This window comes from Peromyscus eremicus, chromosome X, assembly GCF_949786415.1.
Source record: "Peromyscus eremicus chromosome X, PerEre_H2_v1, whole genome shotgun sequence".
NCBI classification, from domain to species: domain Eukaryota; kingdom Metazoa; phylum Chordata; class Mammalia; order Rodentia; family Cricetidae; genus Peromyscus; species Peromyscus eremicus.
Genome location: NC_081439.1, coordinates 117,789,614 through 117,811,155, shown reverse-complemented (window position 1 = coordinate 117,811,155; position 21,542 = coordinate 117,789,614).

The window sequence follows — 21,542 nt, the reverse complement described above, 5'->3', positions numbered from 1 at the left end:
GGCATTGGTGTCTCTCACGCTGTGGCTCTAGCACTACTTGAAAAAAGGAAGGGGCTTTGGAGTAAACAACTGAATGTGAACTGAAACTTCACCACTTCCTATGTGTGTGTTCCCTGTAAGGCTATAATCAGCTCATCATCTTTTTGTGCTTCACTGGGAAGTAGGGATCGTGGTTTCCAGTCTGCAGAGTTGTCATGGGCATTCAGTCAAAGAAGGTCGATAAAGTACTTTGCTCAAGCCCAGCACAAATAAGTGTTCTATAAATATTAGTTGTTATTGGTGTGAATCACAGAGCAATGGATGCCTGGATTCAAATATCCCTTCCATGCTTCTAACTGATTAACTTTCAGTGAGTTACTTACCTTCACTGAGTATTGGCTTCCTGTTTTGTAAGAGGAAATTTAATATCTATTCATCCACATAATTTTCATAAGGATTAAATGAGATTAAATATTTAATGATACTGCAGAACACAGTCTTTCCACTGTTATGTCTGATGTTCACTACTAAACACATTTAAGGCCTTGTACTCAACCTTGCAAAGGGGGATCACCGTGAAGAATAAGATACATTGATCCCTTGCCCTTGTGGAAGCAGAAAAGCAAACAAGTTAAATGATTACAAATGAAGAAAAAAATGATATGAGGGAAACAAACAGTACTATTATAAAGAATTCTAGTTATCTAAATCAGAGAATCACCAAGGACTTTTTTTAGAGATGTCTGCAGTCCCGATGATAAATACTAGTGGAAACTAGTATTTAGATCAAGGTAAGCACATATAGAAAGGTTTTCCTTCCCTCTCTCTCTTTCTCATTCCCTCCATCCTTCCTTCCTTCTCTTCCTCTCCTCTCTTCCTCACTTCCTTCCTTCTTTCTTTCCTTCCTTACTGTCTGTCTGTCTTCTTTTGCAGTGCTTAATATTGAATTTAGATCTTTTTACATGCTAAGTAAGTACTCTACTGTGTGCTGAATCCACAGCCTTCTTTCTACTTATTTATTTTTAAGACTATTTTTTATTATTTTTAATTATGTGCACATATGTTGTCTTCATGTGGGTACATACACATGAGTGCAAGTGCCTGAAGAGGCTAGAGGTGTCAGATCTTCTAGAGCTAGAGATATAGATGTGTATGAGCTGATGTGGATGCTGGGGACCAAACACAGGTACTTCGGAGGAGCAGCAAGTAATCTTCACCACTGAACAATCTTTCTAGATACTTATTTATTTATTTTTGAGGCACAGTATTCCTAAATTTTACAGACTGGTCTTGAACTTACTCTATTAGTTAATGCCATGACCAAAAGCAACTTAAAGAAGAGAGAGTTTATTTTAGCTTATACTTCCTAGATGGAAAGGAGTCAATGGTGTCCATCATTATGAGACAGAGGCATGGCAACAAGCAGCAGTCATGGTGGCAGGAGCAGGAAGCTAGCTGAGAGATCACATGTTGAACCCTAAGCACAAAGCAGAGACATCAAACTGGAAGTAGGTGAGATTATGTGATCTGAAAGCCTACCTCCAATGACCTACTATCTCCATCATGGCTGGAATGTTCCTTCCAAAGCTCCACTAACTGGAAACCAAGTGTTCAGATGCCTGAGGGGCTTATTGCTCATTCAAACCACCACATTCTATCTGTCCCCAAACTTGAAATCCCCCTGCCTCAGCTTCTCCAGACCTGATTTAGAAAAGTCTTGAAGTGGAGGTAATCTGATACTGTAATTATTTTGTGTGAATCTAGCTAGACTTTATTTTTCAAAAGTATTAAACCAGCTGTGGCCATTCTCAACTAGACAGGTCAATGGTGTGAGACCAGATAAGGTGGATGGTGACTTTTCAAAAATTATACTCAATATTTTTTCAGCTGTGTGGAGTTTCCACAGGAAATACATGGTACATTAAAAAGAGTGATTAGAAAAATAACATAAAAATAGGTCTACTTAGCTTCCTTGGCTCTGCATGTAGTATTCTATTCTTTCAACACTATGCTTTACACTACAGAGCAGTTTGACAGTTATTGGATAAGTAGGTGTAATGTGTAAAGTGGCAAAAAATGGTGGCAATGCTTTGTCTTTTGGGCTTAATACATTATAATGCTGAGTTTGAGGCTTCCCTCAGTTTCAGAACAGAAATTCTCATCTAAAACTTGCTCACTACCAGGTAGTGTTCAGGAAAGAGTTTAGAGTTAAGAGACTGCAACAAGGTATGTAGCCGAATTTCTAAATGGTCTTATTAAATAAAAAACATGGAGCCAAATATGAGGGCGAAAGCCTTAGAGATCAGGGAAATAGTAAGAGCCACCAGCCAACCTTACCTCACCAACTCTGCAACTTCCAAAATGCCACAACTTCCTGTCTACCTAGGCTTTTATTGCCTTGTTGTTCTGCCCTCTGATTGGCTCTCTTAGCCCAGCTACCTCACTTCCTCTTCCTATGAAGCTCTGTCACTTTTTGTCTGTCTGCACAAATCTCCAGGTCTCTATGGTTGGTACTAGGATTAAAGGCATGTGTCACCACTCTTGACTCTGTTCCCTAGTGTGACCTTGAACACACAGAGACCCTGACTGCTAAGTGATAGGATTAAGGATGTGTGCTACCACTGCCTGACTTTTGTGTTTACTTGAAATGGCTTGTTATTTCCTCTGATCTCCAGGCAAACTTTATTTATTAACATAAAAATAAAATATCACCACAGTTCACCACAAATAAAATATCACCACAAAGGTGGGAAATGCATTCTGTGCTGGCTGTTTTTGATCAACTTGACACGAACCTAGACATATCTGAAAAGGGGAAATATTCATTGAGAAAATGTCTCCATAAAATTGCCCTGCAAGATGACATGATAGTATACTTGAGCAACCCCAAAGATTCCACCAAGGAACTGATACAGCTTATAAACACCTTCAGCAACATAGCAGGATACAAGATCAACTCAAAAAAATCAGTAGCCCTCCTATATACAATGGACAAAGAAGCAGAGAAGGAAATCAGAGATACATCACCCTTTACTATAGCCACAAATGACATAAAATACCTTGGGGTAACACTAACCAAGCAAGTGAAGGACCTATATGACAAGAACTTTAAGTCCCTGAAAAAAGAAATTGAAGAAGATGTCAGAAAATGGAAAGATCTCCCAAGCTCATGGATAGGCAGGACTAACATAGTAAAAATGGCAATCTTACCAAAAGCAATCTGCAGATTCAATGCAATCCCCATCAAAATACCAACACAATTCTTCACAGACCTGAAAAGAATAATACTCAACTTCATATGGAAAAACAAAAAACCCAGGATAGCCAAAAGAATCCTGTACAATAACACAACCTCTGGAGGCATCACGATCCCTGACTTCAAGCTATACTATAGAGCTACAGTAATAAAAACAGCTTGGTACTGGCATAAAAACCGACATGTGGACCAATGGAATCAAATTGAAGACCCTGACATTAATCCGCACACCTATGAACAAATAATTTTTGACAAAGAAGCCACAAGTGCACAATGGAAAAAAGAAAGCATCTTCAACAAATGGTGCTGGCAAAACTGGATATCAACATGTAGAAGGCTGCAAATAGATCCATATCTATCATCGTGCACAAAAATTAAGTCCAAGTGGATCAAGGACCTCAACATAAATCCAGCTACTCTGAACCTGCTAGAAGAGAAAGTAAGAAGTAGTCTTGAACGCTTTGGCATAGGAGACCACTTCCTAAATAGAACACCAGTAGCACAGACACTGAGAGAAACATTCAATCAATGGGACCTCTTGAAACTGAGAAGCTTTTGTAGAGCAAAGGATACGGTCAACAAGGCAAAGCGACAGCCTACAGAATGGGAAAAGATCTTCACCAACCCCACATCTGACAGAGGACTGATATCCAGAATATATAAGGAACTCAAGAAATTAGACATCAAAATGCCCAACAGTCCAATTAAGAAATGGGCTATAGAACTAAACAGAGAATTCTCAACAGAGGAAACTCAAATAGCTGAAAGACATTTAAGGAATTGCTCAACATCCCTAATCATCAGGGAAATGCAAATCAAAACAACTGTGAGATACCACCTTATGCCTGTCAGAATGGCTAAGATCAAAATCACTGAAGACACCTTATGCTGGAGAGGATGTGGAGCTAGGGGAACTCTCCTCCACTGCTGGTGGGAATGCAAGCTTGTACAACCACTTTGGAAATCAATATGGCGATTTCTTAGAAAATTGGGAATCCATCTCCCCCAAGATCCAGCTATACCACTCTTGGGCATATACCCAAGGAATGCTCAACCACACCACAAGAGCACTTGTTCAGCTATGTTCATATCAGCATTGTTTGTAATAGCCAGAACATGGAAGCAACCTAGATGCCCTTCAACTGAAGAATGGATAAGCAAAATGTGGTACATATACACAATGGAATACTACTCAGCAGAGAAAAACAATGACATCATGAGGTTTGCAGACAAATGGATGGATCTAGAAAAAATCATCCTGAGTGAGGTAACCCAGACTCAGAAAGACAAACATGGTATGTACTCACTCATAACAGGATACTAGATGTGGAACAAGGATGACTGGACTGCTACTCACATCACCAGGGAGGCTACCTGGAAAACAGGACCCCAAGAAAGACACGGGGATTGCCCAATGACAGAGAAATGGAATGAGATCTACATGAACAGCCTGGACATGAGTGGGGGTAGTGAAGGGCGAGGGTCGAGGGAAAGAGAGCTTGGGGGAGCGGGAGATCCCAGCTGGATCAACAACAGAGAGAGAGAGAGCAAGGAATAGGAGACCATGGTAAATGAAGACCACATGAGAATAGGAAGAAGCAAAGTGCTAGAGATGCCCACAGAAATCCACAAAGATACCCCCACAACAGACTGCTGGCAATGGTTGAGAGACAGCCCGAACTGACCTACTCTGGTGATGGGATGGCCAAACACCCTAATTGTTGTGCTAGAAACCTCATCCAACTACTGAGGGATCTGGATGCAGAGATCCATGACTAGGCCCCAGGTGGATCTCTGGGAGTCCAATTATCGAGAATGAGGAGGGTTTATATGAGCGAGAATTGTTGAGACCAAGGTTGGATAAAGCACAGAGACAAATAGCCAAACGAACGGAAACACATGAAATATGAACCAATGGCTGAGGGGTCACCAACTGGATCAGGCCCTCTGAGTGGGTGAGACAGTTGATTGGCCTGATCTGTTTGGGAGGCATCCAGGCAGTGGGACAGGGTCCTGTGCTCATTGCATGAGTCGGCTGTTTAAAACCTGGGGCCTATGCAGGGTCGCTTGGGAGGAGGGGACTGGACCTACCTGGACTGAGTCTACCAGGTTGATCTCAGTCTGAGGGGAAGGCTTTGCCCTGGAGGAGATGGGAATGGGGGGGGCGGGCTGGGGGGAAGGTGAGGGGGGCGGGAGGGGGGAGAACAAGGGAATCCGTGGCTGATATGTAGAACTGAATTTTATTGCAAAATAAAAATTAAAAAAAAAAAGAATTGTGAAAGAAGCAGGAAAAAAAATTACCCTGCAAGCATATTTGTAAGGCATTTTCTTGATTAATGATTGGTATGGTTGAGCCCATCCCACAGTGGGTAGTGCCACCCTTGAACATGTGGTCCTGGATGGTATAAGAAAGTGGGCTGAACAAACCATGAGGAGCAAGCCAGTATGCTTCATTCCACTATGGTCTGTCTCCGGAAGCATTTCTGCCCCATGTGCTTGCCATGAATTATGGTTTTTATTACAATAATAGACAAGAAGAAACTTGAATACATTCTAACACAAGCTATGGTGAGTCCTTCCTACCCTTTGGTCTGATGAGAGGGGGTCAGGGAGCACTTACAGAATGGATATCAGCTACATGGATCAATCCTGTTCACAGCAGTGGTCTGTAACAGAGGGATGCAACTTAGTCCAGCATCTAGGAAACTAGCAATGAGGACGTTTTCTCCATTACTCCCTCTCTTTCTCCCTCCCTTCCTTTCTTCCATCCCTTCTTCCCTCTCTTCGTAACACTCTACCTATTGGCAAAACCCAACTTGAAGCCAGAGTATAATCAGTCTTCTGGAGGCCAGTACATGTGGAGAGGGTAGATTGTAATCTAGAGGGATGAATCAAGGAATCAAGGCTATCCAGCACAGTGCTGCCATATAATTGCACTAGGCTCATGCCTCCCCAAAGCTCACCATGTCCTAATCCCTGAAGCATGTATGTTATCTTACAGTGTGAAGTAGAATTTTATAGTTGTGAATAAAGATACTGTGATAGCTAGATCATTTTGGATCACACAGGTGGGTGCACTACAATTACAAGAATCTTTGCAGGATGAAAGAAGGAGAAGTACAGAAGTTGATGCTATTATACAAAGAGAATTCAGAACGATGTGGTGCTGTGAGACAGGATAGGCCATGGGTCTCTAGAAACTGAAAAGGACAAATAAATGGACTCTGCTCAAGATTCAAGAAGAAATATATCCATACTAATACTTTGATTCTACTCAATAACACATAATTTTGACTTTTGACTTCTGGAACTACATGTGAGTGTGTGTGTGTGTGTGTGTGTGTGTGTGTGTGTGTGTGTGTGTGTGTGTGTGTTGGTTGTTTGTAACAGAAACTGTGTAATTTTTTTCTAACAGCAATAGGAAAAGAATGAGATAGATGTCTTGTGGCGATACATTGTGTGCCCAATATATTGTGCACTCTAATAAAACTTATCTGGGGTCAGAGAACAGAACAAACCACTAGATCAGACATAGAGGCCAGACAGTGGTGACATACACCCTTAATCCTAGCATTCAGGAGGCAGAGATCCATCTGGATCTCTTTGAGCTCAAGGCTACACTAGGAATAGAGTCAGGTAATAGTGACACATACTTTTAATCCCAGGACTTGAGATCTCATGTCTTGCTTGGAAAAGACACACACCTTTAATCCTAGGAAGTGATGGCAGGAAGCACAAAGGTATATAAGACATGAGGACCAGGAATTAGAGGCTTTTAAATTTTCAGACTTTTAGCAGCAGTTCAGCTGAGATCTATTCTGGTGAGGACTCAGAAGCTTTCAGTCTGAGGATTTGTGGAAACAGGATAGAATGAGGAGTTGTCAAGGTGAGGTTGGCTGTGGCTTGTTCTGCTTCTCTGATCTTTCAGAAATTACCCAATATCTGGCTCTGGGTCTTTTATTAATAAGACTTGTTAAGATTTGTATTGCAATGTCTTCCTATTTCTATACTGTTTTTCAGTTATAGAGAACAGGCTTATGAACATTGTCTATTTAATAGTCACAGCCACCCTGTGAGGCAGAAATTATTCCTTAGTGTATAGATAGGGAAAATGAGGGTCAGAGATATAAAAGGCCTGGTTGTAGCTAGATAATCCAAAGCTAGAACCCAGCTTCCTTGGCTCTGCATGTAGTATTCTATTCTTTCAATACTATGCTTTAGACTGCAGAGCAGTCTGACAGTTATTGGATAAGTAGGTGTAATGTGTAAAGTGGCAAAAATACAAAAAAAATGTGGCCTTAACACATTATAATGTTGAGTTTGAGGCTACCATCAGTTTCAGGACAGAAATTCTCACCTAAAACTTGCTCACTACCAGGCAGTGTTCTGGGTAACCCAGAGACTTGGGGCTTTTGGAGTATAGATGTGAGATGATAAGTTCGTTAAACCATAAAACTTGATTGTTCATTTAAAATATACATTGAACATTTGACTTACAGGTGATACTTTATTTGAAAACACACTAAAAGATTATGAGGCTATAAAGGAGATTTAAAATAATGGCAAACCTCCTCCAAGTAGTACTACCCCAGCAATGGTGGTCAATCAAACTTTATGTCTCAGGGAAAGGAGATGTAGACAGAACTGACATTTTGGAGACTCCCAGGGGCCTGGCCTTTAAACTTCCAAGCAGAAGGTGGCTGTGAGAAACAACAGACTGCCATGGGCATGACAGCATCTCGGCTGATTTGATTTCTAAAGTGATTTGGAAAAATTGGAGGTCTATCACCCATGAGACTCCAACACATTTGTGATGACACCGTGTTTCTGTTTCATTGGCAAAGGTCAAAATCAATAGAATTCTTAAATCCTCCCCAATTTCAAGTGTGATATTATTTTGTAGATCACTAGTGACTTTCTCTGTGATCCTTAAGCATTTGTTTGACATAAAAATGACTTTTTAAGTTTACTTACTGATCCCTTGGCCAACTGAGGATACTTCATATTGGTACTGCCTTAAATATATCATCTGGAATTATTGCACATTGAGCTATTTCTTTTCAGGGATGCTAAGAAATGTGTTTGAGTTTTCACAGGCTCCTCTTGGGGAGAGTTGAATGAGGAATCACTAGTTTTCTGTTTGTTTCTTTAGAAAATATGCTTTCTGTAGGAATTGAACACATAAAAGACCCTTGTCCTGGAAATTCTCTGCTAGCCTCCTAGTCCTACCATCTCTGAATTGTTCTTTGGCATTAGGCCACGAACTGCCAATAAAGCACTCTCTATGATTCTTCATTGGGGAGTCATATTTATGATAGGGATAGAATTGGGAACATTGTATAGTGTTTTCCATTTTTTTCTATACACTTTATAAAAACCCATGGGAGGGGCTGCAGAGATGGCTCAGTGTTTAGGCATATTTTCTGTTCTTGTAAAAGACCCAGGTTCAGTTCAAATCACCCACATCATAGTTCATAACAGTTTGCAATTCTAGTTCCAGGGGATCTCATACCCTCTTCTGGTCTCTTCATGCTTCTCCATTAATGTGGTACACACACACAAACATGCACATGTACCTGGAAACATACATATATACATATACCAAATAAACAAAAAAACGTAGGAGGGAGAAAGCTGTGTTTCTCTTGAACAAATAATGTTCTTGGTAACTTATGGACATATAAGCTTTTGTAGTGAACAGTCAGAGCAACTGAGTAAGAAAGTTATAATGCTTATTAGAAATATTAATGAATGGTCCACTCTCAGGAATTCTTAGAATTCTTCTAAGGTAAGGATAACTTCAACTTCTCTTCTACCAGCAGTGGTCCTAAATGAGAAGGCAAAGTTGAATATTACTGGTGTAATAGGACTAGGCTTCCTTCTGCTTTGGTGACTAGAAAGCTCAAAATCATATTTGAGAAAGTTTCTAGCATCTATGTAACTTCTAGAGTACATTTGTATATTCTGGTATTATCTGGGCTTGATCTTGGTAACATTTTTTATTAACCCTTTTACTTTCTTTGCCTATTTTTTAGACAACATTACACCCTGTAACCTAAGCTAGACTAGAACACACTGGCCTTGCTGCAGAAATAACATAAAAATTGTCCTTTGTGATATTATCATATAAACATTTGCATATTTCTTTCATGTTTAATCTTAGTAATATTGTTTAAAAGGAAATTTTAATATCATTACTAATTCCAATTCCCAACAGCATAAGAACTTTCATTTTTTTTAAAAAACATTTTTGTTCTCATAAGACTTCTCTTTGAGAAAAAAAAAAACGGGCAGAAAAATAAGAAAAATAAGTATTTAAGAACATAAGCCAAATCTTGAAGATCTTGGGAAACCATATTTGCTATTGATGAGTCATGGAGGAACAACCAGACATTTGTTTTAGTGGATTGCCATGGGCTCTGCACTCCTCCAAGAATGTGTTCCTATTTATATCTTTAGGCTTTGAAGCCATTCACTACATCCTATCCCCTCAACCCCACGTACAATCCCAGTCACATCATGCATCTCCTAGTTACTAGCCCATGGTCTCTCTACCTATGGGCCTTCATGCATACTTCTTCCTCTGTCAGGATTACAGGCTTTCCTTCCTTTCCTCATACCTAGCCACCCCCATTAATTCCATATATTGGTCTAGATGCCACTTCCTGCTGAAGCTACTCTATAATTCAGAATTATTTCCATATTGTTAGGTACTTTTCTTGGTGAGAAACTTGTTTCACTGGCTAGTGATTACTTGGGGAACATTTGTCTCCTTGTTAGACTGTAAGTTTCAGGACATGGGATTAGTTTTGCTAAGTGAATTTTGCTGCAGTGATTATGTGTGCTTTCTGCATTTGAAAGGCAACTGGAAATTATCTATAATGCTTACAGGAGTTATTTTTAGAGAAGGACAGACATGGTTATTTAGTGAGAGACGAAAGGGTTTAGGCACATACTATGTACATGGATGTCACTTTTCTCTGCAGATGTATTAAAGATTACAGTATGACATGGACTAATAGAGCAAAATCAGTTCATCTCAAATTAATTTTCAGTTGTGACATTTTCTCTGTGTTAGAAACTATACATTATTAGTTGGTAGTCTGAATGCTTCCAAAACCATTACCCACTTCAACAATTTGTAACAGTTTCTAGAGTTTTGAGCTGTGCAGGAGCTGTTTGGGAAGGCAGAGGGGGGTAACTTCAGTATTATGTGTGCAGAAGCACAGTGGTAGGGGTCCTAAAAGAGCACATGCATTCACATCGTGTATTCTTCCCCAAGGAGATTTTAACTCTTTTTCCTTTAAGAAACAATCTATGATAAACTAGAAATAGTTTGGAACTTGGAATCAAAATTTTCTCATCTTTCTATTTCTTAATAGTGTCACGGTGGGCAAGGCTGTGTATCATTTTGACCTTTCTTGTCTCTAGAATAGTCAACTTCATGGCCACTTGGTGAAAGTTTTCTTGCCTCAATACATGACTTATCCAAGTTTTTTAAATTCAAATGTCAAGGAAGGCTTGACCTTTGACATGATGAGTAAGTGTGAATTTCTTGCTCTTCCTTCTCAAAGTTTGTGACCAAATGTAACCATTTTCATTTCATTCATTAATATTACTTATTTATATAGTTACCTTATACAAATAAGATATAGAAAGAAAAGTGTCAAGTATAATTAACATTTCCAAATAAAATTTATGTATTTAATAAAGCAAGAGCTAACAGAAACCCAATTTTGCTTTGATATAATCCAAATGCAAATGGGGAATTTTTTCCACACAGCTGAGGAGAAAAAGGTCTACAAACATAAATTAGCTGCTGAATATGCTCCACATATCTTTTTGAATACCATCAAGCTCTAGCCCTCTAATTATTTTACCACACCAGGAAAGAAGAGCTGGCAAGTAAGCCCAAGTCTTCCTGCTACCACAAAATTCAAAGAACAGAACACCTATTGAAGTCCTGCTTGGTGTCTTTGAAATGTTTGTGATCTTTCAGCTCAGCTCAGCATGTGCAGAGATATAAACTTGCAACAGGAAGATGGAAGAGAACTGAGTAAGGAAGCATCCATCTTTGTCATTTATCCTGGATGATCTGTCACTGAGACCAGACCAGAGCATCAAGCAGTGGGTACAAAGTACATACATGAGCTCCCTCACACCTCTACTGGCATAACAGAGATCTTTAGGCTATTCATTGACTTGATTGGTTTCTGCCTCCCAACTGATGCATTTCAGTGTCTAAGCAAAGTTATCTTTGGTCCACGGCACTGAGGATTCTGTCATAGTTTTTGAAATGTCGTGTCCTTATTTATTACCAGTCTCAAACTACTACCTTGGGTAAGAACACATTTTATACTTATTTGGTGCTGAAGTGCAATACACATGTTCTGAGAGGCTTCCTTATAGTTCCAATGCTGGGTTTCAAACTGTGCTTCAAGGAGCCCTAGAAGTATAATATGGAATAGTCTCAAGGGCTTCATAAGTAGGAAGTTAGAGGATGAATTGCTTGGCACCCATGAAAGAAGTTCCATTTTAATGTGCATTTCTAATTTGGCATCAGCAGGATATTTTATTTAGAGAAAAGGATTCTGTGGCCAAAACAATTAATGGGGAAAGCATCTGCTTAGCTATGTTACATAACCTTGGAGGGTAGAAGCCTAATCAGTTTTATTTATACTGTTTCATACCTGTTGTTATTCATAGATATATTTTCTCACTGCCAAAGTAGAATGTAATCTCATGAAGATCACTACCTTTTGTGTTTATGAAGAGATATCTAGTTAGTTCCCACTTGGCATAACTCCATACCCTTCATAAATTTGTTACTCTTTAACTTTTTGGAGTTGTAATTTATGAGGGTATGGCCAAAGTTGTAGAACCTAACTACCTTGAAATACACCTGTAAGCAGGATGGCTTATACATTCTTTCAAGGGCTTCTGATGTCACTAAGACCCAGCCATGTATTCTTAAGACAAGAATCTCTAATTGGAGAGAGATTTTTTCTGATGGACCATATGAATTATTGGGGGGTAAATCAGAAAGGAATCATGCATTTTCCCTAATACATGCGACTGTCAATATTGGAAAATTTCATAAGTGAAGCAATACTTGATTCCTTTACACATATAGATATTGGTTGTCATGAGAGGCAAGAAATTATAGTAGGGAAAAAAGTTCACTGGGTTCCACTGACATCAGTCACAATTACCTTTAGATATTAAAGCTGCCAACCATGTCCACAGATCCTTGGGCAATCATTTAATTTCTATGCATCTCAGTTGGCCTCTATAAAACAGGACTGCTGTTACTGTATACTTTATAATGACCTCATTGAGTTATTGTGATAAGTTAGTGGGATACTGTGCAAATCATTTAGCAGTGTATAGAGGATGAAACCCTTGGTGAAAATGTCAGTTCCCTAAAATGTGTTGTGTACAGTGGGCCTGAAATCTGTAGAAAATTGAATGCTTTCTTGGGGTCTTTGCAATTGTGAGATTGATTCTCTGGTGGTTTAGTCTGTCTTCTATGTTTAGTTGAATTAAACAGAAACTGTTGTCACCTTTTTTGTAGGTTTTACCTTCAAATGAGTTTCATGGATAAAATCTTGGGCAATGACTATGTTTCTCCCCGGAGGTCACTTTAAAACTTTCTTAAAATGTATTCAGATGCTTTGAAAAGATTTTACGTCTTCACCACAAAGTGGCTTTGCATGTCCCTTAGGAGGGAGGTGACCAGCCCCTGACCAAAATTTCTGACAATCTGTAGCCAAATAGTCTTGGGAAATACTCACTTATAGAATTATGACCAGATGAACTTAGTTTGTGATATTATTCAATGTCAGACTTTTACATAAGCATATCAAGTACTGTTCAAAAAAAGCAGATCTTTGAAATTCCTGTCTTTTGCCATGGAGAAACATGCTTCCCTGTATTCAAGTCGTCCCTTTGAATCTGTATTGACTATAAGCCTATGTGACGGATAGGAGTGGCACTGTATGCTCTTCCATGCTATATTGTAGATACAGTTTGAGTTTCTGGGAACGAATATTTTAGTAGGGGCTAAATTTCAGGGAAGAAGTGTAACTGCATTGTGCAGAGGAAAAAATTACCAAAGGACGTGGGTAAAACTATACTTGCTCCTAACTGTGTTCCTACTATTCCCCCATGAGGTACCACATTCACTATGTGTATGAGCAGATACCATCTAATGTTAATTAAAAACATCTTAGACATCAGATCCCCTCAAGTATAAACATCATCGCTTAGCTCACTTAACCCACAAAAACTAGAGCACGTTGTTTGGTATTACTGTTTTGAGGGCATGCTTTTACACAGCAATAGATAAGTAAAACATGTCTAAGTTTTACAAGGACACAGGCACATATAAGTGTTGATGAAATGAGTACAGCTCTTTACAAGCAAGGTTTGTAGTAGGACTGCTAGAGAACACAGGAAGCCCTTCTAGTAGGGCCCACTTTGGTTGTCATTGACTCAAATGACCAAGATCAATAATATTGTTTAGTATTGGGTTAAGTCAACTGAAATGAGAATACAGATATCCCTCCCACTGGGCTCCTTGGCTTCCAAAATCATAGTTTTTTTCTTATTTTTTTAAGTGTATATTTGTTTCTTTTGAATCAAGGTGTCATTCTATAGACTTGCTTGGCATGGAATTCACTATACAATCCTGATTGGCCTCAAACTAATAAGCAATCCTCTTGTCTAAGCCTAGTTAGTGCTGGAATAACAGGGATGAACCATCACATCTGGTTTTGTTATTCTTAAGTTCTGTGGAGGTTTCTATCCAGACTACACCTGGTCAAAACTAGAACTGCTGTGGGCCACTTGCTTTTATAAGTAAAGTTTTCTTAAAATAAGCTTATTTGTTTGTATGGAGGTCTGTGGCAGTTTGAATAAGAAACTCCCTGGTAAGCTCTGGTATTTAAATACTTGGTCGTCAGTTCATGGAGCTATTTTGAGAGGAGCATAGAGCTATTTGCAGCCCTGTTGGAGGAAGAACATCACTGGTTTTTGGCTATGTTCATAGCTTTGTCTCTCAGTTTGCTTTCTCTGCCTGTATGTGCAATTGAGATGTGATCTCTCAGCTTCCTGTGCTGGCGGCCTGTTCCCATGCTTCTCTACCAGAATGACTCTACTTCTGGAGCCAGAAGTAAGGGGAAACTCTTCCATAAGTTGCTTTGGGTCACACTGTTTTATCACAGCAACAAAAAGTAACTAATTTATGTTCCATTACTGGTTTTATAAGAACAGAGGTGTATAGTTGTAACCGAGGTTGTGTGATAATTAAAGCCAAAAAATTTCCCTCTGACATTTATTGAAAATGTTTGCCCAACCCTGACCCATTCGTTTACCTAACCCATTGGTAGTATAAAATTTTATATGATGCTATTCTTAGACTCAATATGAGAATTTCCTGATAAAGTCCTATTTTCATATTTCCTGAAGATCACCAAATAGACAGACTCAGACTTATTTAGCTCATTTAAGTTCCTATTGTGAACTAGCTACCAAAACATGTGCTTTCTTTTACATTATACAATAGCATATTCAATCATCCTTTGAGGTATTTTTGTTTCTACTTTCTAGAAGGAAATGTGAGACATTTAGAGAAAGAAATGATGTCCTTAAGGCTTCTGATATGACTGAGTTAGGATGTGAGTCCAATCTGTAGTTTCCAAGTATTTGTATCTTTTACTTCCACCAATGCTTCTCAAATGTGTGTTCTTACACCATATGTTGATATAGTATATATTATGTATATAGATTCTTTAGCAGAATCTTTTATGTAAAGAAGTAACCGAGGTTTCTAATATGAATAAAACAAATTAAAGCAGAGTGTATTTTATCAGAGTAGTCATGTAGTAATAGCACTTTTCTTTCAAGAATATTTTTCTTTTTTGCTTTTCTCCTCTTGACAACCTTGAACTAAACATAGACTGGACCTTCTAAGGTTATAATTAAATAAGGTATGTTTGAACTCACCATCATTTTGATTTTCTCATAATACAGATGCCTGGTTTCTCTTTGGCAGCAAAAAGTCAAAAGCTGTTATATCTCTTCGTATAAAATGTGAATGCCTTCATTATCCCCAAATTCCACATTTCCTTTTCAGACCCAAGATTACCTGTTTGAGTGGCTAAGTTAGTCTGCTTGTGTGATGTTTTTATATGTGATTTTGCTAATATAATGTAATTTTATTGAAAAATGAATTATATAACTAGAATAATTGTTCAAGGGTTAAGAACACTTGTTGCTTTTGCAGAGGAATAGAGTTCAGTTTCCAGCATCCACATGGTGGCTCCCAACCTGTAACTCCAATTTCATAGAATCCAAGTCCTTTTCTTGCCTCTGCAGGCACATCTATGGTGCACATACATACATGCATACATTCAGACAAAACACTAGTGGGGCGGTGGTGGCGCACTCCTTTAATCCCAGCACTCAGGAGGCAGAGGCAGTTGATCGTTGAGTTTGAGGCTAGCCTGGTCTGCAGAGCAAGTTCCAGTATAGTCAGGAGTACACAGAGAAACCCTGTCTCAAACAACAAAAACAAGCAGACAAAATGATAATATACATAGAATAAATAAATATAAAATGAATTATATATAAAATACTAAAGTTACATTTTTAAAGTTAAGTATATTAACAATACAATTAATGTGATCCTGATTAAATGAACTATACAGTCATTGTGTTCTGGGCTTTGTATACATGATACATTTGTATGGAGATGTGCATATTAGCTCATTTCCTCTATAGACAAATAAAATTAGAGCAATCTGACTTTAAATATTGATGGTTATCCCTGAATAGAGAGTTTCTGTTTGATGCTACTTGACTTAGATATTTCAATATCATTTACAGCACATGTGTAGACACCACTAGTTTATGAGGAATATTAGTGTGAACTGTATTGTGCCACTTCATGGCATTTCACATATTTGAGAAACAGTAAATGGCTGGGCTAGGAGAACATGTGTATATTGGTCCCTGAATTCCTTTCCTGAGAATCTTGGCTTTTATTTTTATTCTTTGTCTGCCTGCTTTTTCATGCCTCTTTTTTTTATAGTGACATTAAAGAAAAGGGTAAAAATGGCCCTTGGCCTTTTATTTAGCATGTTTAAAGATGTATATCTATTTATCAATATTAAATGAAAAATTGACTTCAAGCAAACCTGTCTGTGTTTTCAATAAACAAAGCACTGGTGTTAATTGATGTTGCATTTGCAAATGCCATTGTCAGCACGTATATCAAGTTACAAACTAAATTCATGAAGTAAGTGCAACGAAAAATGGGATTATATTTAGGGTGAGACACTTAAAGGCTTAGTATACCGCAGAGTTTATTAACCATATAGTCAAGTTTCCTAACATTTTTATTTTTAGGAAATGTAGGGGAAAAGAGCTTTATCCCATTATTGAAAAGTCTTATGCCACCCTGAAATTCAAAAAGATCAGTGCTGCATTATGTAAACAGCTCTGTATCACTTAGATTGCAAGTGACAGTGTGTTTTATAAGGTCTAAAGAAGATTACATAAGAACAAATATTTTCCCGAACAATCAAATGCCACTTTGAATAAGGGGCACAGTAGAGGAGATGCAATGGATATGTGTAATGTGTGCTAAATTTGTGATTGCCTTGGGCACTACTAAAGCCACACTGGGTAATTTCACTTGACAGCCAAAAAAGAGGAGCTAAAGAAATGTGGCAGTTTCACCTCCTGTGTCTATTCACTAACTCCCATGGTGACCTCATTAATCTTGGGAGGAGAAACACAGAGACGGGCTGCATAATGCCAAAATGACTGCTTACAAAAATCAAGACCTAGTTCCTCTGCCACTGGTTTTCATTATGCTTGTGTTTGGTAACTTTGTGATGGGCTGTGCCAAGGTGTACTAGGTTATGGGTTTGCAGAGAATGTTGACTGTATGCTGGAGAGAGCAGCAGCCAATGGTCCCCATGCCTGCTGTTCCTATCAGCTGTTGGAGCACAAGCTCCAGCTCTCCCAACGTCTTGGGCTCCTGGTTGCTGGCAGAAATGCTAAGAAGGCACATGGAGCAGCCACCAGGCCTCCCACCAAAGGCAAAGGACTAGTGGGGTGCTCACTTACATGCTGGGGGAAATACACCTGAGTTGTAATCGCTGTCCTCCCTCTGAGTACGACAGACAATGGGTAGGAGTGGTGTGCTCTCCTCTCTTTACTTTGTGTTTTCTTCAGTTGGCCAACTGTTTGAGAAGGACAATTAGTAACTTCAGATTTTAATTCAACAAAATTGTACTTTGTGTCAGGCAATGCTCTGGTCACTCTGAAATTTTTATCTCATTTAATTCTGAAAAAGATTTTGGGTAATATTGATATATTTCCATTTTAAGATTATGAAATCAAAGTCTTTTCTAATATCCTATACTGTGGCTCTCAAGTTTATAGAGAACTCATTAACATTTTTACAAATAGCATTACATTGCACAATGTGGTATAAAGATAATAAGGGGATTGTCTTTTAAAAGGCATGTATCATTGTTAAAATCTTAATTGGGCATTGAAAATTATAACAAGAGTGTTTCACTGATGAAGTGGCATAAGAGCAAGGAATTTGGAACAATGAGAATTTGAATGTAATAAGCAGAATTAAGCATATACATGCCAAGATTAATCCAAAATGTTGTGGCAGGCATTACAAGAGTGCCCTGAATTACAGAGATGTAACTAGAACTTGGTGTGTGCATTGTTACAGGTGCCAAGCAGTAGAACATTTCAAGATGTGAAAGTAGCTAACAGTGTCACACATGTAAGGATGCTCCAGAATGGTAAAGTCTAGGACTAACCACAGGATTGTGTGGTTGGGAGATCAATGCTGATCTTGCCATTATCCCCTCGTGTAAAACTAAAAGGACCAGAAGTCAGTATATCAAATTTAATATGAGTAGGAGGTGGAGGAGGAGGAGAGAAGACTATTGCAAATAGTCTGTTCTTTCGAAGATTTTGCTAGGGAGAAGGAAGAGTTAGTTTTATAGAGAGAAGACATCCTCGAGGAATGAGCACTTTCTACACATTCGAAAATAACTAAGTATATTTATCATTTGAGAGGAAAAATGAGAATTGCTTGAGCTTCGGGTGACATTTGAGAACCTATGTCCCAGAGGCCACAGACAATAGCAATAATTATTTATAAACATTTATAATAAGATGGAGAATGTTAAAGGGATCAAAACTGAAAGTCTCAGTTGTTTTGATGAGACAAGCATGCTGGCCAAATATTGAAATTGGAATAGGCAGCTGTTGAGCTGGGGCTTCAGGCAATGCACCAACTTTTCCTAACAAAGTCATTGATAATACAGAATGGCCTGAGGAAAAGTATAAAGGAATGTTACAGAAACTTCAGAAAAGTGTGCAGATTATAGATTTTTTAAGTTATTTCTTTTATTTTTGAAATTAATAATATACTTACATCATTTACCCCTTCCATTTTCTCCCTCCAAACCTTACCATACACACCTCCTTGCTCTCTTTCAATATTTTTTCATCAATTTTTGCTATATGCATATATGTTTTTGCAGAAACATATATATAACCTGCTCAATTTGTATAGTGTTACTTGTATATATGATTTTAGGGTTCACCATTTGATATTGGGTAACTAATTATTGTGCTCCGGCATAGAGATATCCTGGATCTTGGATGAGAACCTATAATTACCACTTTACCAAACCAAAATAATCCCCACTACACTCTAAATATTTGTCCTTATACCAAAGATAAATGTAGTCTTTACCCCTCATCAAACAAACTTCTTTTTGCTACAGATGGAGACCATTACAGAAAACCACAACCAATCAAAATGAGTTGTGGAGCTTAGTCCAATGGGTACATCTACAGATCAGCTTTCACACCAAAGACTCAAGGAATAGTGAAGAAGAGGGGGCAGGAAGATTGTAAAAGCCAGGGAGTTTAATGTGAGAACATGAGTATTTAATGATGCTAGACTTCCTAATGGGTACGACGTTCTCTTGTTGTGTGCATCAGAAAGGATCCACTATAGGATTAAATTAGGATTTGCAGTTTGGGGAAGGACACTGGTAGAAAGACACTGAGGAAGCTGAGTGAAGGGTTAGTAGTTTGTATTTGTAGTCATTGTATACATGCAGGCAGGGAAAAAAGTGAAGATAGGAAATGTATGATAGTCTGAGAGGAAATGAAGGTATTGGTGGACTGTAACATTCTCTGAGGATACTGTTAAGGTGACTGGATGAGACAGTAAATGTTATTCCAAAGTTATCCTGAATAGGACGTGACTATTGAAGTTATTAGAATGTCTGTAGAAGTATACATCAGGAACACAGTTTAGGACACCAGAAGTTTTTATATAAAAATTTTACAATCACAATGATAGTTTTTAGTCAATAAGAACCAGATAACACTGAAATATGAGGAGTGAATGGAAAAATAACTACTTTTAGTTGAGACCCTATGTGGGAGTCAGTGTCATTAGAGGAGAGACAGGTTACAGTAAAGGTACAGAGGTAGAAGAACGTTCTTTCAAGATTCAGAAAGCATAAGAATTCATTAAAGATCCAGAACATAGTATAAAAATATTTATGACAAAAGCAACATTGAGAGCTTGAAGCAGAGGGAAACATAGGGGGTAAAAATGAGACTTCAGATAAGGAAGGAACTTACATATTGAACAGACACTAAGAATGACAGGTATGGAATGGAGGAATATTGAGATTTGCTGGCTGAGGAAAAGCTTTATGGAGCTTCCTTTTAGTATTGTGAAATGTTTCAAACTAAGTTACTTGCAAGAAAGTAGTAACAAATTTCAGGTTCAATAAATAAGAACCTCATCTTTATGTAAGTATTTCTTACCAGTCTGACAGTTTGCCTGAATAGAAAACTTAAATAATAAACTTTCTTTTACAGTCTTTTAAATGTACTCCATGGAAATTTCTGGCCAAAATTATATTTGGAGAGCAGTGAGTGGACTTCACTGATTCTTGCTTTCCTATTGCTTGGTAGCTTGGCCTTCTGTATCTTGACTGCCTTCATTGTGTTCTTCATCAACACAACCAGTCCCTTGTGGGAAAAAGAAATTTTTGTTCCCATAAACCAAAGCCAGACATGCTTAAATCAAGAGATATACTTAGGACGAGTTTATCAATTTTATTATGATGCTTAACTAGTATGGAGGCAGGGATACATTTGACTACTTCACTATGGGTTATGTACAAGGTCTTAGAACTTGAAATTCTCCTACTTTAGCTTCAGTGTTGGGATGGCAGCCACATGCTACCACGTGCAGTGTAGAAAAATCACTTTGAGTTCCCCCAGTTGGACTTAGTCATTGTTCTCATTTGGTACATATTATTCGATAATTCAATATTCAATAACTTCATATGTCTGTTTTAGCAAAAATGAGAACATAGCCACACATTATCAACTTTTTCCTGATTGCATCATTAATATGATTACATCATGATACTCAGTGTAGTGTTCTATTGACTAAGCGTGCTCATTGCCCATTGAACCTATTTTCTCATGCTATTTATCTGTGTTATTTTATCTTTTTTGAGCTATGTTTCAGGCTAGTATGAAGACCCTAAGGAAGAAATTACTATTGTATGCAATAATTACTTTTAAGTTCTTAGAAATGTAATGAATATTTCAAGAGAGTCTATCTTCCACTCTTTCTTTGGTTCTTTCTCTTTCCGTCTTCCTACAAGGGCACTCTGTTTGCTGTTGTTTTTACAAAGTACACTAGATATCACATTTATATTTGTAAAAACTATGCTGCAGATTGTAGCTAGAGTTTTCTCCAGTCCTGTCTGGCCCAGGGTAAGGACAAATCTCTCTCACCCGCCAGTCCTGCAACCGATCAGACCCAACCAAGTAAACACACAGAGATTTATATTGCTTACAAACTGTATGGCTGTGGCAGGCTTTTTGTTAGCTAGATCTTCTTTCTTAAATTAACCCATTTCTATTAGTCTATGCTTTGTCACGTGGCTCGTGGCTTACCAGTACCTTACATCTCGTTTGTCATGGCGGCGGCTGGCAGTGTCTCTCTGCTTCAGCCTTTCACTTCCCAGAATTCTCCTTTCTCCTTGTCCCACCTATACTTCCTGTCTGGCTACTGGCCAATCAGCGTTTTATTTATTAACCAATCAGAGCAAGACATTTAACATACAGAACATCCCACAGCACAAAACAGGTTGATTATAATACAATCTCTTTCTAAAGAACAAAAGGGGATAGTATAGATATGATAGGATAAAAGGGTAGA